This window comes from Monodon monoceros, unplaced genomic scaffold (genome assembly GCF_005190385.1).
Source record: "Monodon monoceros isolate NGI ecotype Baffin Bay Population unplaced genomic scaffold, NGI_Narwhal_1 Super_Scaffold_22, whole genome shotgun sequence".
NCBI lineage: Eukaryota > Metazoa > Chordata > Mammalia > Artiodactyla > Monodontidae > Monodon > Monodon monoceros.
The window spans coordinates 92,184,033-92,198,343 of record NW_021703779.1 but is presented as its reverse complement, the minus strand read 5'-3'; the positions used below and the strand labels follow the sequence as shown (position 1 = coordinate 92,198,343).

At 38.2% G+C, this 14,311-nt stretch overlaps 1 protein-coding gene across 3 annotated transcripts in view; it reads left to right on the top strand.

Annotated features, from left to right (window-relative positions):
- ACSL4 (acyl-CoA synthetase long chain family member 4) overlaps nucleotides 1–14,311 on the top strand; it is a 76,366-nt gene that overhangs the window by 15,326 nt on the left and 46,729 nt on the right. For all 3 annotated transcript variants that reach the window (XM_029240270.1, XM_029240268.1, XM_029240271.1), the window contains exon 2: nucleotides 12,745–12,797. The gene's annotated coding sequence lies outside the window, so the exon portion shown is untranslated. The remainder of the gene's footprint in view (nucleotides 1–12,744; nucleotides 12,798–14,311) is intronic.

Genomic DNA, 14,311 nt, shown 5'->3' with positions numbered 1-14,311 from the left:
GCCTACTGTGTACCTGTACTGTGCTAGGTTCTGGGGATTATAGCAGCGATGGGGACAGAGATGACTTCTGTCTTTAAAGAGCTTACAGCCCAGCTGGGGAACAGAAACTTGAACGCGTTTAGGTGCTGTGCTGGGAGAGGAAACAGCAGAGGCACCTGACGTAAAGCGGGGAGGTCAAGGAAGGCTGTTTAGAAGCGTCATTCAAACTGAGACCTAAAGGAAGCCAGGAAAAGGGAGAAGAGAATGTTCTTGGCAGAGAGAAAAGGATGTGCTAGACGCAGAGGTGAGAGATTAAGCTTCGTGCTTTTGAGAACCTAAAAGAAGTTTGTGATGGCTCGGGCTGTGAGATCAACTCATTTATAAGTTTCACACCAGTCCCGGGAGGTAGGAGTAGTATTCCCTCCATGTTAGAGTTGTAGCAGATGAGGCACAGAGGGCACAGAACTTGCCCGAGGTCACCCCACTCTAGTAAGTTGTAGCGCCAGGAACTGGACCCAGGCCGTCTGGCTCCAGCACGTTGGCTCACAACTACCTCAGCAGGACGCTGCATTATAGATACTGGAGCTTCATTGTCCTCCCCCCCCTCCCCGGCTCCCCCGCCCCTTTACCCTTTGATGAAGCATAGCGCCTTATCCTGTTCATCTGTGGTCTTTTTAAGGGCCAAGTTAAATCTTTCTTAGTAAACTGAACATTAGGCTGTACTGGGTACAGCCTCTTCCAAGAACTGGAGCTTACAAATAATGTGAAAAAGTCCTTAAGCTTACAGCATCTGGGTTAGCCCAGAAAGTCTCGGGTTTGCTTTAGTCTTTTATCATTGATTGGGAATCAGATACCTCATTTGATGTGCAACTCTATGGTTGCTAACCCATATTTTCCAGAAAATCATAGATGGGAAGTTGTAATTGGTCATATTTTTAAAAAATGAGTGTAAGGTATGTATTTCCCACAAGGCTAGAATTTTTGTTTGCTTGCTAAAGTTGATTTGGCAATATCCTTTTCTCTGACTTAGGTTAAGTTAGTGAAAGGGTAAACACAACTTCTTAAATAGGACTATAGTCTTTAAAAGTCATATGAATTAAAAACCTATTCATGGAGATATTTTCTTACAACAGATCTGATTTGTCCTTTATGTACTTAATATACAAGTGTGTGCTTTGTAAGATGAGGAATTGACTTCAGTTTGAAATTATTAATTAAAGTTTAATTCTAGATTTTAGAAGTTGGGTTATAAATACTCAGTTGTATATAAACTATTTAAGATTGTTGTAATTTGATATCGTTGAAACACTTGGAATAAAAAGTTGTGTGTGTGTGTGTGTGTGTGTGTGTGTGTTAGATGGCACAAAGCTGGTTGTTTCATTTATTTTCCCATTTGTATATGACTGTGGATTCAGTCAGGACTTAGTACTTGGAAGTGTCTTTCCAGTAGTGAAGGTAGGCTTTTGCTGATGTAGCCACACACATTCTTGCCTTGTTCTCCGTGCGACCAGAGTTAGGGTTATTACTGGGGTCATCATTACGGATGTTTTTGCAAAAAGGCGGGGGGACACTCTGATAAGAATTACTCTGGGACAACATGTGTAAACCAGGGGACGGACCTAGGCAAGCTGGGAAATGTCCAAGTACTAAGTCAGTCGGGTTGAGCCAGTGCTTCTGAAGCTAAGCTCACAAATTGAGGTAACCAGCAGCCACAGGTAGCTTTCCCTTTACTTTGGAGTAAAACCATTAATTTTCCAGTAAATGTATTATCGTATATTGCAGTGGAATTGTATGTGTAGCAGCTGTGTTCCTTTTAGAAGTTTGAGCATTGTGAACTCAGTGCTGCTAGGCCCTGTCGAGGTTATTGCAGGACACAGAGCTGTGTGGGCCTTACAGGAAGTGAGATTACTTAATGATACTTTACTGTTGCCCGAAACATTTTGAAATGAAAACTTTGAGGGAAAGAAATGATTCAGCCTTTTCTGCCTCCTACTGCTTTTTGAAGTCAGCTAGTACACATTAATTAGTAAGCTGATACCACAGTTGATTGGAACGTCTGAAGCAAGACATTCTTAGGTAAATGATATCCTCTAAAGTTCTGAGTAGTTGGTCCCAGAGTTCAGGTTGTAAACAAGTGGGTACTGATGGAGAGCTGACTTCTGAAATCCCCTCCCTTCACCGTCCCTCTCATCCCCTGTGTGGTAAGCAAAGAAGGGATACCCAGTTGGTGCCTTTTGCCCATGACACCTTCATCTGGGAGGCCTCAATTCCCATTGGGCTGGGTCTGGTTAGCTGAAAAATGGTTTCCTTGTGGGGCAGAGGAGTGCCAGTATGACTCTTCTCATACCTATTAAATCTTAGGCTGGTATCATCTGGCATTTGAGTTCCTGTTTGTTTTAATAGGATAAGTGAGTGGAACCCTGGGCTTTAAGGAAATTATTGATACAGTATTTCCATCTGTATGGAGCCCCTCATGATTATCTGGCTTTTTGATATTGTCTATTCACTTGCCAGTAGTAGTCAATTTTTGTTAGTCGCATTTTGACAGAGGGTACCACGGGGATGCTTAGTTTTAGGAAGCATTTAACATTGTAGTTATAGCAAGAAAAAACCCCACTCATTTTATCTTGCTTCATGGATCATATTACATGAGTGAAAGAAGTTTATTTTACTTTGAGTCTAGTTTAAAAACATAAGTGTCAAATCTTCTTTCCGTAGTGAGGTTGAAGTCAACTTTTGGCTCCTTTTGTAGCATCTCTTCACCACGTGAACAGGGCCAAATGCCTTAAGGGCCATACTCATTGTCACTTATCAACACACACATATATACACAGACACACGCTAGAATTAGTTGAGACTGGTGCTATATTTTCTACTTATATATTGAATGATAAAAGTAATATGTTCACTGTAGAAGTTTTAGAAAATGTAGGGGAAAATAGAAGGACAAAACTAAAAATCACCTATAATTCTACAACCCAGAGATTAACATTTCAGCTTGTAGCCTGCATATATTTGGTTAAGTTGCATCTTAAACCAATTTCACTTCATATATCTTGACCGTTTTCTCATATCCTTAAATATCTTTGACAACACTGCACTTGATGACTGTGTAGTATTCAGTCATAAGGATACATCATTATTTTACCAATCTCCTCTTGGTCATTTGATGTTGTTTCTAGTTTTTCTGTTATTTATATCACAATGGTGACTGTTGTCTACATTTTTTGTGTGTGTGCATCTCGGACTATTTCCTTAGGATATTCGTAGAAGTAGAGAGTGAAATTATTCGGTCATGAGTTATGTATGACTTCAAGTGTCCGGATGCCTATTGCCAAATTGCTTTCCATAAAGCTTGTACCAATTTACACTTCTGTCAACAGGATAAAAAGTGCCTTTCTGTATACATTTGGCAACAATGAGTAATTTCTTTATTCTTAATTGGCACTACTTTTGATGGATCCCCAGTGCATTGCTGTCTGTTTCAGCAAATAAAAATTATTCCTGGCAGAAATGAAAGTGGGGGATGTAATATTATAAACAGTAGTACTACAACGAACTGGCGGCCCCAGATACTTAGAGAATTGTTGAAGCAGGCCATATTTTAGCTCTAAGGGTCTGTGTTTCTAAAAATATATTTTTCCTTTTCAAGTAGTTTATGAATCTCATCTTTAATGTAGAGAAAAATGCTAATACTTTTCTTCTAAAATTATTGCTTCACGAACTGTACTTTGCTGTGCAGCAGAAACTAACACAACACTGTAAAGCAACTATATACTCCAATAAAAATTAATAAAAAATTATTGCTTCGTGAGTGCTTACTGTTCATTACGTTAGTACTTTCTGTATGTATATTTATTGAGTCATGCCTTGGAAAACAAAATGTAACTTCTGGCAAAAAAAGTCCAAGTTTTTGGAACATTTGGTTTGTTACACAGCAGTAATTTCTGGTCAAGGTCTCTTAAATTAACAAATACTTCTTTCAACTATTATTCAGTTCTTTAGTATTTTAGTAAAGGCCTTGTGAATTCGGAATCACCCATGTATCACCATACTGCTTGAGTAAACTTGGAAGGAAGAGATTTGGTAAGTCCAATGTTTGATATTATGCAATCGATTTGTCCAACACATTTTCTAAAATCAGTATCATAAGATTGCTGGTCCTAGAGGGCAGACAGCAGAAGCAAGAAGAACTACAATCCTGCAGCCTTTGGAACAAAAACCACATTCACACAAAGATAGACAAGATGAAAAGGCAGAGGGCTATGTACTAGTTGAAGGAACAAGATAAAACCCCAGAAAAAACACCTAAATTAAGTGGAGATAGGCAAGCTTCCAGAAAAAGAATTCAGAATAATGATGATTCAGGACCTCGGATAAAGAACGAAGGCAAAGATCGAGAAGATGCAAGAAATGTTTAACAAAGACCTAGAAGAATTAAAGACCAAACAAACAGAGATGAACAATACAATAACTGAAATGAAAACTACACTAGAAGGAATCAATAGCAGAATAACTGAGGCAGAAGAATGGATAAGTGACCTGGAAGACAGAATGGAGGAATTCACTGCTGCAGAACAGAATAAAGAAAAAAGAATGAAAAGAAATGAAGACAGCCTAAGAGACCTCTGGGACAACATTAAATGCAACAGCATTCGCATTATAGGGGTACCAGAAGGAGAAGAGAGAGAGAAAGGACCAGAGAAAATATTTGAAGAGATTATAATCGAAAACTTCCCTAACATGGGAAAGGAAATAGCCACCCAAGTCCAGGAAGTGCAGCAAGTCCCATACAGGATAAACCCAAGGAGAAACACGCCGAGACACATAGTAATCAAATTGGCAAAATTTAAAGACAAAAATTATTGAAAGCAGCAAGGGAAAAATGACAAATAACATACATGGGAACTCCCAGAAGGTTAACAGCTGATTTCTCAGCAGAAACTCTACAAGCCAGAAGGGAGTGGCATGATATACTTAAAGTGATGAAAGGGAAGAACCTACAACCAAGATTACTCTACCTGGCAAGGATCTCATTCATATTCGATGGAGAAATCAAAGCTTTACAGACAAGCAAAAACTAAGAGAATTCAGCACCACCAAACCAGCTCTACAACAAAGGCTAAAGGAACTTCTCTAAGTGGGAAACACAAGAGAAGAAAAGGACCTACAAAAACAAACCCAAAACAATTAAGAAAATGGTCATAGGAGCATATATATTGATAATTACCTTAAACGTGAATGGATTAAATGCTCCAAACAAAAGACACAGGCTAGCTGCATGGATACAGAAACAAGACCCATCTATATGCTGTCTACAAGAGACCCACTTCAGACCTAGGGACACATACAGACTGAAAGTGGGGGATGGAAAAAGATATTCCATGCAAATGGAAATCAAAAGAAAGCTGGAGTAGCAATACTCATATCAGATAAAATAGACTTTAAAATAAAGAATGTTACAAGAGACAAGGAAGGACACTACATAATGATCAAGGGATCAATCCAAGAAGAAGATATAACAATTATAAATATATATGGACCCAACATAGGAGCACCTCAATACATAAGGCAACTGCTAACAGCTATAAAAGAGGAAATCAACAGTAACACAATAATAGTGGGGGACTTTAACACCTCACTTACACCAATGGACAGATCATCCAAACAGAAAATTAATAAGGAAACACAAGCTTTAAATGACACAATAGACCAGACAGATTTAATTGATATTTATAGGACATTCCATCCAAAAACAGAAGATTACACTTTCTTCTCAAGTGCACACGGAACATTCTCCAGGATAGATCACATCTTGGGTCACAAATCAAGCCTCAGTAAATTTAAGAAAATTGAAATCGTATCAAGCATCTTTTCTGACCACAACGTTGTGAGATTAGAAATGAATTACAGGGAAAAAAATGGAAAAAAAACACAAACACATGGAGGCTAAACAATACGTTATTAAATAACCAAGAGATCACTGAAGAAATCAAAGAGGAAATCAAAAAATACCTAGAGACAAATGACAATGCAAACACGATGATCCAAAACCTATGGGATGCAGCAGAAGCAGTTCTAAGAGGGACGTTTATAGCTATACAAGCCTACCTCAAGAAACAAGAAAAATCTCAAATAAACAATCTAACCTTACACCTAAAGGAAGTAGAGAAAGAAGAACAAACAAAACCCAAAGTTAGCAGAAGGAAAGAAATCATAAAGGTCAGAGCAGAAATAAATAGAAACAAAGAAAACAATAGCAAAGATCAATAAATCTAAAAGCTGGTTCTTGAGAAGATAAACAAAATTGATAAACCATTAGCCAGACTCATCAAGAGACAGAGGGAGGGGACTCAAAGCAATAAAATTAGAAATGAAAAAGGAGAAGTTACAAAAGACACCACAGAAATACAAAGCATCCTAAGAGAGTACTACAAGCAACTCTATGCCAATAAAATTGACAACATGGAAGAAATGGACCCATTCTTAGAAAGGTATAACCTTCCAAGAGTGAACCAGGAAGAAATAGAAAATATGAACAGACCAATCACAAGTAATGAAATTGAAACTGTGATTAAAAATCTTCCAACAAACAGAAGTCAAGGACCAGATGGCTTCACAGGTGAACTACATCAAACATTTAGAGAAGAGCTAACACCCATCCTTCTCAAACTCTTCCCAAAAATTGTGGAGGAAGGAACACTCCCAAACTCATTCTATGAGGCCACCATTACCCTGATAGCAAAAGCAGACAAAGATACTACCGAAAAAGAAAATTACAGACCAATATCATGATGAATATAGGTGCAAAAATCCTCAACAAACTACTATCAAACAGAATGCAACAACACATTAAAAGGATCATTACACCATGATCAAGTGGGATTTATCCGAGGGATGCAAGGATTCTTCAATATATGCAAATCAATCAATGTGATACACCATATTAACAAATGGAAGAATAAAAACCATATGATCGGGCTTCCCTGGTGGAGCAGTGGTTGAGAGTCAGCCTGCCGATGCAGGGGACACGGGTTCGTGCCCCGGTCCGGGAAGATCCCACATACCGCGGAGCAGCTGGGCCCGTGAGCCATGGCCGCTGAGCCTGCGCCTCCGGAGCCTGTGCTCCGCAAAGGGAGAGGCCACAACAGTGAGAGGCCCGCGTACCGCCAAAAAAATAAAATAAAACATAAAAACCATATGATCATCTCAGTAGATGCAGAGAAAAGCTTTTGACAAAATTCAACACCCACTTACGATAAAAACTCTCCAGAAAGTGGGCATAGAGGGAACCTCCCTCAACATAATAAAGGCCATATATAACAAACCCACAGCAAACATCATTCTCAGTGGTGAACAACTGAAAGCATTTGCTCTAAGATCAGGAACAAGACAAGGATATCCACTCTCACCACTATTATTCAACATAGTTTTGGAAGTCCTAGCCACGGCAATCAGAGAAGAAAAAGAAATAAAAGGATTCCAAATTGGAAAAGAAGAAGTAAAGCTGTCACTGTCTGCAGATGACATGATACTATACATAGAGAATCCTAAAGATGCCACCAGAAGACTGCTAGAGCTAATCAATGAACTTGGTAAAGTAGCAGGATACCAAATTAACGCACAGAAATCTCTTGTATTCCTTTACACTAATGATGAAAAATCTGAAAGAGAAATTAAGGAAACACCCCCATTTACCATTGCAACAAAAAGAATAAAATACCTTGGAATAAATCTACCCAGGGAGACAAAAGATCTGTATGCAGAAAACTATAAGACACTGATGAAAGAAATTAAAGATGATACCAACAGATGGAGAGATATACCATGTTCTTGGATTGGAAGAATCAAGATTGTGAAAATGACTATACTACCCAAAGCAATCTACAGATTGAATGCAATCCCTATCAAATTACCAATGGCAATTTTTACGGAACTAGAACAAAAAATCTTAAAATTTGTATGGAGACACAAAGACCCCGAATAGCCAAAGCAGTCTTGAGGGGAAAAAACCTAGCTGGCGGAATCAGACTCCTTGACTTCAGACTATACTACAAAGCTACAGTAATCAAGACAATATGGTCCTGGCACAAAAACAGAAACATAGATCAATGGAACAAGATAGAAAGCCCAGAGATAAACCCACGCACCTATGGTCAACTCATCTGTGATAAAGGAGGCAAGGATATACAATGGAGAAAAGACAGTCTCTTCAATAAATGGTGCTGGGAAAACTGGACAGCTACATGTAAAGAATGAAATTAGAACACTCCCTAACACCATACACAAAAATAAACTCAAAATGGATTCAAGACCTAAATGTAAGACCGGATACTATATAACTCTTAGAGGAAAACATAGGAAGAACACTCTTTGACATAAATCACAGCAAGATCTTTTTTGATCCACCTCCTAGAGTAATGGTAATAAAAACAAAAATAAACAAATGGGACCCAGTCAAACTTAAAAGCTTTTGCACAGCAAAGGAAACCATAGACAAGACGAAAAGACAACCCTCAGAATGGGAGAAAATATTTGCAAATGAATCAACCGACAAAGGATTAATCTCCAAAATATATAAAGAGCTCATGCATCTCAATATTAAAGAAACAAACAACCCAATCCAAAAATGGGCAGAAGACCTAAATAGACATTTATCCAAAGAAGACATACAGATGGCCAAGAAGCACATGAAAAGCTGCTCAACATCACTAATTATTAGAGAAATGCAAATGAAAACTACAGTGAGTCATCACCTCACACCAGTTAGAATGGGCATCATCAGAAAATCTACAAACAGCAAATGCTGGAGAGGGTGTGGAGAAAAGGGAACCCTCTTGCACTGTTGGTGGGAATGTAAATTGATACAGCCACTGTGGAGAGCAGTATGGAGTTTGCTTCAAAAACTAAAAATAGAATTACCATATGATCCAGTAATTCCACTTCTGGGCATATACCCAGAGAAAACCATAATTCAAAAAGACACATGCACGCCAACGTTCATTGCAGTACTATTTACGATAGCCAGGTCATGGAAGCAACCTAAATGCCCATCAACAAATGAATGGATAAAGAAGATGTCATACATACATACAATGGAATATTGCTCAGCCATAAAAAGGAATGAAACTGAGTCATTTGTTGAGACGTGGATGGATCTAAAGGCTGTCATACAGAGTGAAGTAAGTCAGAAAGAGAAAAACAAATATTGTATATTAGTGCATGTATGTGGAACCTAGAAAAATGGTAGAGATGAACTGGTTTTCAGGGCAGAAATTGAGACACAGATGTAGAGAACAAACGTATGGACACCAAGGGGGGAAAGCCACGGGGGGGTGTGGATGGTGGTGTGCTGAATTGGGCGATTGAGATTGACATGCATACACTGATGTGTATAAAATTGATGACTAATAAGTACCTGCTGTATAAATAAATAAATAAGATAAAATTTAAAAATTGCGAAAAAAAAAAAGATTGCTGGTCCTGAGTCAAGAATTATCAATGTGACAGCAATTTTCATCTGTTAAAACTTTTCTTTCCCAGTGGTTGTTTCCTAATAGTCAAGCTGTATCTTAGGTGGATCTTACAAGTAGATTTTTGATATTAGTTGCTTGAAAAAAAATCTTATTTAAATGCAGTTGTTCTATTGAGAACTTATAAAAGAATGTGCCTTTCCCTCTTGATACTGCTGTTAGTTTCATCCAAGGTAATCAAAAGGATAGGGATAGTGCACCTTTTTTTGTTTTCTAATATCTCACATTCATCTTTTTTTTTTTTTTTTTTCAGTACGCGGGCCTCTCACTGTTTTGGCCTCTCCCGTTGCGGAGCACAGGCTCCGGACGCGCAGGCTCAGCGGCCATGGCTCACAGGCCCAGCCGCTCCGCGGCATGTGGGATCTTCCCGGACTGGGGCACGAACCCGTGTCCCCTGCATCGGCAGGTGGACTCTCAACCACTGCGCCACCAGGGAAGCCCCACATTCACCTTAAGAGTAAAACTAATCAATACTGATTAGAAAGAAATTCTTAATTTTGCTGTGTAGGGAAGCATATAAGATGCTTTCCTAATGTTCTAGAAAGTAGACCCTATTTTAGTCCATTTGGAGGGGAGAGGGAGGAGAGTTTGTTTTTAGAGACTAGTTCATTACTCTCATTTTAAAGCCTATTTCCATTCTGAAAGTGTGCAACTTTTGAAGTAAGGAGTGGAATTTCTATGCATGTAGTTTATCTTCCCGTCCCAGGTGAAGTCTGGTACTTATACTGTAGGTTAGGTACTTGTCATTTTTATACACACACAATTTACATATGTGTGCTATGCAAATTGTGTGTATGTGTGATATATATAAAACCATACTAATGATAAAACTATATGTGGGTGTGTATATATATAATTTATATACATAATTTATCATACTAATTATAAGGGGAGAAGTTAAGTAACAGAAAGAGTGATAATAGAATTCTTAGCTAGAGTTGAAGTATTTCTCTTCACATTCAAACTAGACTCTGTCTTTGAGCTAGGGTAAAGACAGTGGGTATAGTATAAATAAACATTGCTTCAAAACTTAGAAAGTGAAACAAAGAACTTACCCCTGAATACTGCAGATTTAACTACATAAAGAAATATTCATTGTTGTCATGGATATACAATTTATATGTTCTTCTAGCATTGAAAGGAATAATTTTTGACTTAGGAGTAAAATGAAAGATTTTCTGTTTGGCTAAAATTGATTATCATCATTCTAAAATATAATGGTACTTGTAGCTGTCCAGTTTTCCCAGTACCACTTATTGAAGAGGCTGTCTTTTCTCCATTGTATATTCTTGCTTCCTTTATCAAAAATAAGGTGAGCATACGCGCGTGGGTTTATCTCTGGGCTTACTATCTGTTCCATTGATCTATATTTCTGTTTTTGTGCCAGTACCATACTGTCTTGATTACTGTAGGTTTGTAGTATAGTCTGAAATCTGGGAGCCTGATTCCTCCAGCTCCGTTTTTCTTTCTCAAGATTGCTTTTGCTCTTTGGGGTCTTTTGTTTTTCTATACAAATTGTGAAATTTTTTGTCCTACTTCTGTGAAAAATGCCATTGGTAGTTTGGTAGGGATTGCACTGAAAAGTAGATTGCTTTGGGTAATGTAGTCATTTTCACAATGTTGATTCTTCTAATCCAAGAACATGGTATATCTCTCCATCTGTTTGTATCATCTTTAATTTCTTTCATCAGTGTCTTATAGTTTTCCGCATACAGGTCTTTTGTCTCCTTAGGTAGGTTTATTCCTAGGTTTTTTTTTTTTTAAACATCTTTATTGGAGTATAATTGCTTTACAATGGTGTGTTAGTTTCTGCTTTATAACAAAGTGAATCAGTTATTCATATGCATATGTTCCCATATCTCTTCAGTCTTGCGTCTCCCTCCCTCCCACCCTCCCTATCCCACCCCTCTAGGTGGTCACAAACCACCTAGATGATCTCCCTGTGCTGTGCGGCTGCTTCCCACTAGCTATCTATTTTACGTTTGGTAGTGTATATATGTCCATGCCACTGTCTCACTTTGGTATTTTATTCTTTTTGTTGCAGTGGTAAATGGGAGTGTTTCCTTAATTTTTCTTTTAGATTTTTCATTCTTCGTATATAGGAATGCAAGAGATTTCTGTGCATTAATTTTGTATCCTGCTACTTTACCAAATTCGTTGATTAGCTCTAGTAGTTTTCTGGTAGCATGTTTAGGATTCTCTATGTATAGTATCATGTCATCTGCAAACAGTGACAGCTTTACTTCTTCTTTTCCAATTTGGATTCCTTTTATTTCTTTTTCTTCTCTGATTGCTGTGGCTAAAACTTCCAGAACTATGTTGAATAACAGTGGTGAGAGTAGACAGCCTTGTCTTGTTCCTGATCTTAGAGGCCATGGTTTCAGTTTTTCACCATTGAGAACAATTTGGCTATGGGTTTGTGATATATGGCCTTTATTATGTTGAGATAGGTTCCCTCTATGCCCACTTTCTGGAGGGTTTTTATGATAAATCGGTGTTGAATTTTGTCAGAAGCTTTTTCTGCATCTACTGAGATGATCATATGGTTTTTCTCCTTCAGTTTGTTAATATGGTGTATCACACTGATTGATTTGCATATATTGAAGAATCCTTGCATTCCTGGGGTAAACCCCACTTGTAGAGTTTTGAATATTGTTTCTTTGAGCCAGGCTCAGTTACTTTTGTGGGATCCCAATAGCACGACTTTTAGTCATTTCTTGTTTTTCCTTTGGTACCTGGCTTATCATGAACTACCTGGCTTACCATGCACAGGTAATGTGAAACAGCATGTGAGGTTTCTTTTTATTTAGTTATTTATTTTTAAAAAATCATTTATTTTTATTTTTGGGTGCATTCGGTCTTCGTTGCTGTGTGCAGGCTTTGTCTAGTTGTGGCGAGCGGGGGCTACTCTTTGTTGCGGTGCATGGGCTTCTCATTGCGGTGGCTTTTCTTGCTGTGGAACACGGGCTCTGTGTGCATGGGCTACAGTAGTTGTGGCACGCGGGCTCAGTAGTTGTGGTTTGCGGGCTCTAGAGCACAGGCTGAGTAGTTGTGGTGCACGGGCTTAGTTGCTCTGCAGCATGTGGGATCTTCCTGGACCAGGGCTTGAACCAGTGTCCCCTGCACTGGCAGGAAGGTTCTTAACCACTGCGCCACCAGGGAAGTCCGAGGTTTCTTTTTAAAGGGGATCTTTTCTCATGTAACTATACATAAATGTTGTCTCTTATTGCAGATTGGAGTCACGAAAGATACACGGGTTCTTCTTAAGAGAAAAAGAGGAAATCTGTAAGTATTTGTCCTTTAAAAATTCTAAATTTGCCATCTTGTCAGCTTTTGGAGAAAACTAAGTGACCAAACTAACAGGCATTTTTCCTCTCTTTATATTAGAAAAGCCCTGCCAGTATTTATGTTTGTGTTAAAAAGGCAATATTTGGGAAAGTAAAATAGGAAAGCTTTTTACTCTGGGCAACTTCTAAAATTTAAACTGTCACTCACTTATGAAAGGGGAAGTGATGCTTAAAATCTAAATACAATCTTTTTCTTTTGAGTATTACCAAAAAATGGAGTCACAGATTGGAGTTCCAATTCTGGCTACTGAGGCGGTGTGTCTTTGACAAGCTGTTTAGCTTCCCTTTGCCTCAATTTCCTCATCTGTAAAATGAGCTTAATAAGTGTAAGTGTCCAGTGACTGGTTCATTAATATTGATGAAGTTGAATCTGTAGTAGTGTATATTTTCTCCAGTAAATTGAAGCTTATTCTAGTTACTGTTTCTCAAACTGTTTTACATATATTTCTGATCTTCAAAAATCTAAGCATCTCTAACTGTCCTTTACTGAGGCATCTACTCTAGACTATAATATAGAATGAAAGAAATACAACAGAGCATCTAAAGTTAGAATTTTAATATTTGAGCCTTGGACCTTGAAAATTACCTAGTCCAGGGGTTCCCAAACATTGACCTATAGACCGTGCCCTCACCAGTGAAGAGTTTTTACTGGTCCATGGTGAAGTGAGGAAAATAAAGACAACAGGCCATGAGATTTTTAAAGCTAAACTTTTTCCATTTAAATGATTGCTTCTTATTATAAGATACATCCTCCTAATTTTGAGGAGTTAGACCCATTCTGTATTTTATGAAATGATAGTGATAGTAAATGATAGGTTTATGGTTTTTGTTTTTATGTCCATACCTGGCCAAAACAAAAATTGGCAGCTGTGTCATTGCTGCCTTCTTTGTTTTTAAAACTTGTATTGGTCCATGATATCTTAAAATCTGAATCCAACTTTCTCATTGTACAGATGAGGAAACAGACAGGAGGTTATTTAATTTGTTCCAGGTAGTGCAGCTCAGCAAGCTGCTGAGCTAGGACCAAAGCCCTGTATACAATGCTGCCTCTCTTGTGTTTCTGCTCTTCTGAGAATTGCTTTCATTATAATAGATTATGAAATTGAAACAGAAGATCTAGTGGTTCTTATGTGCTAATTCAAAACACTCAGTGTTCTTGTAAAGCTAAGGCTTAAAGTCTACTGATCAGCCTGCATTAGAAAAATCTTGAACATGACCAAAGATTTTCATCAACAGGCCAGAATTAGTTGTCCCTGAATTCAGCTACATAGGCAGCATGCTATTTCCATGATTGACAAAGAAGATACCAATAAGTTTAGTGTTTCCTTTGGGAAATAGACCACAGTGCAATTGTGAGGGCTGTAGTATTCAGGCTTCTATAGTTATTTATCCAGAGAGTCTGTTTTCTCTCTCTCTCTCTCTCTCTCTCTCTCTCTCTCTCTCTCTCTCTCT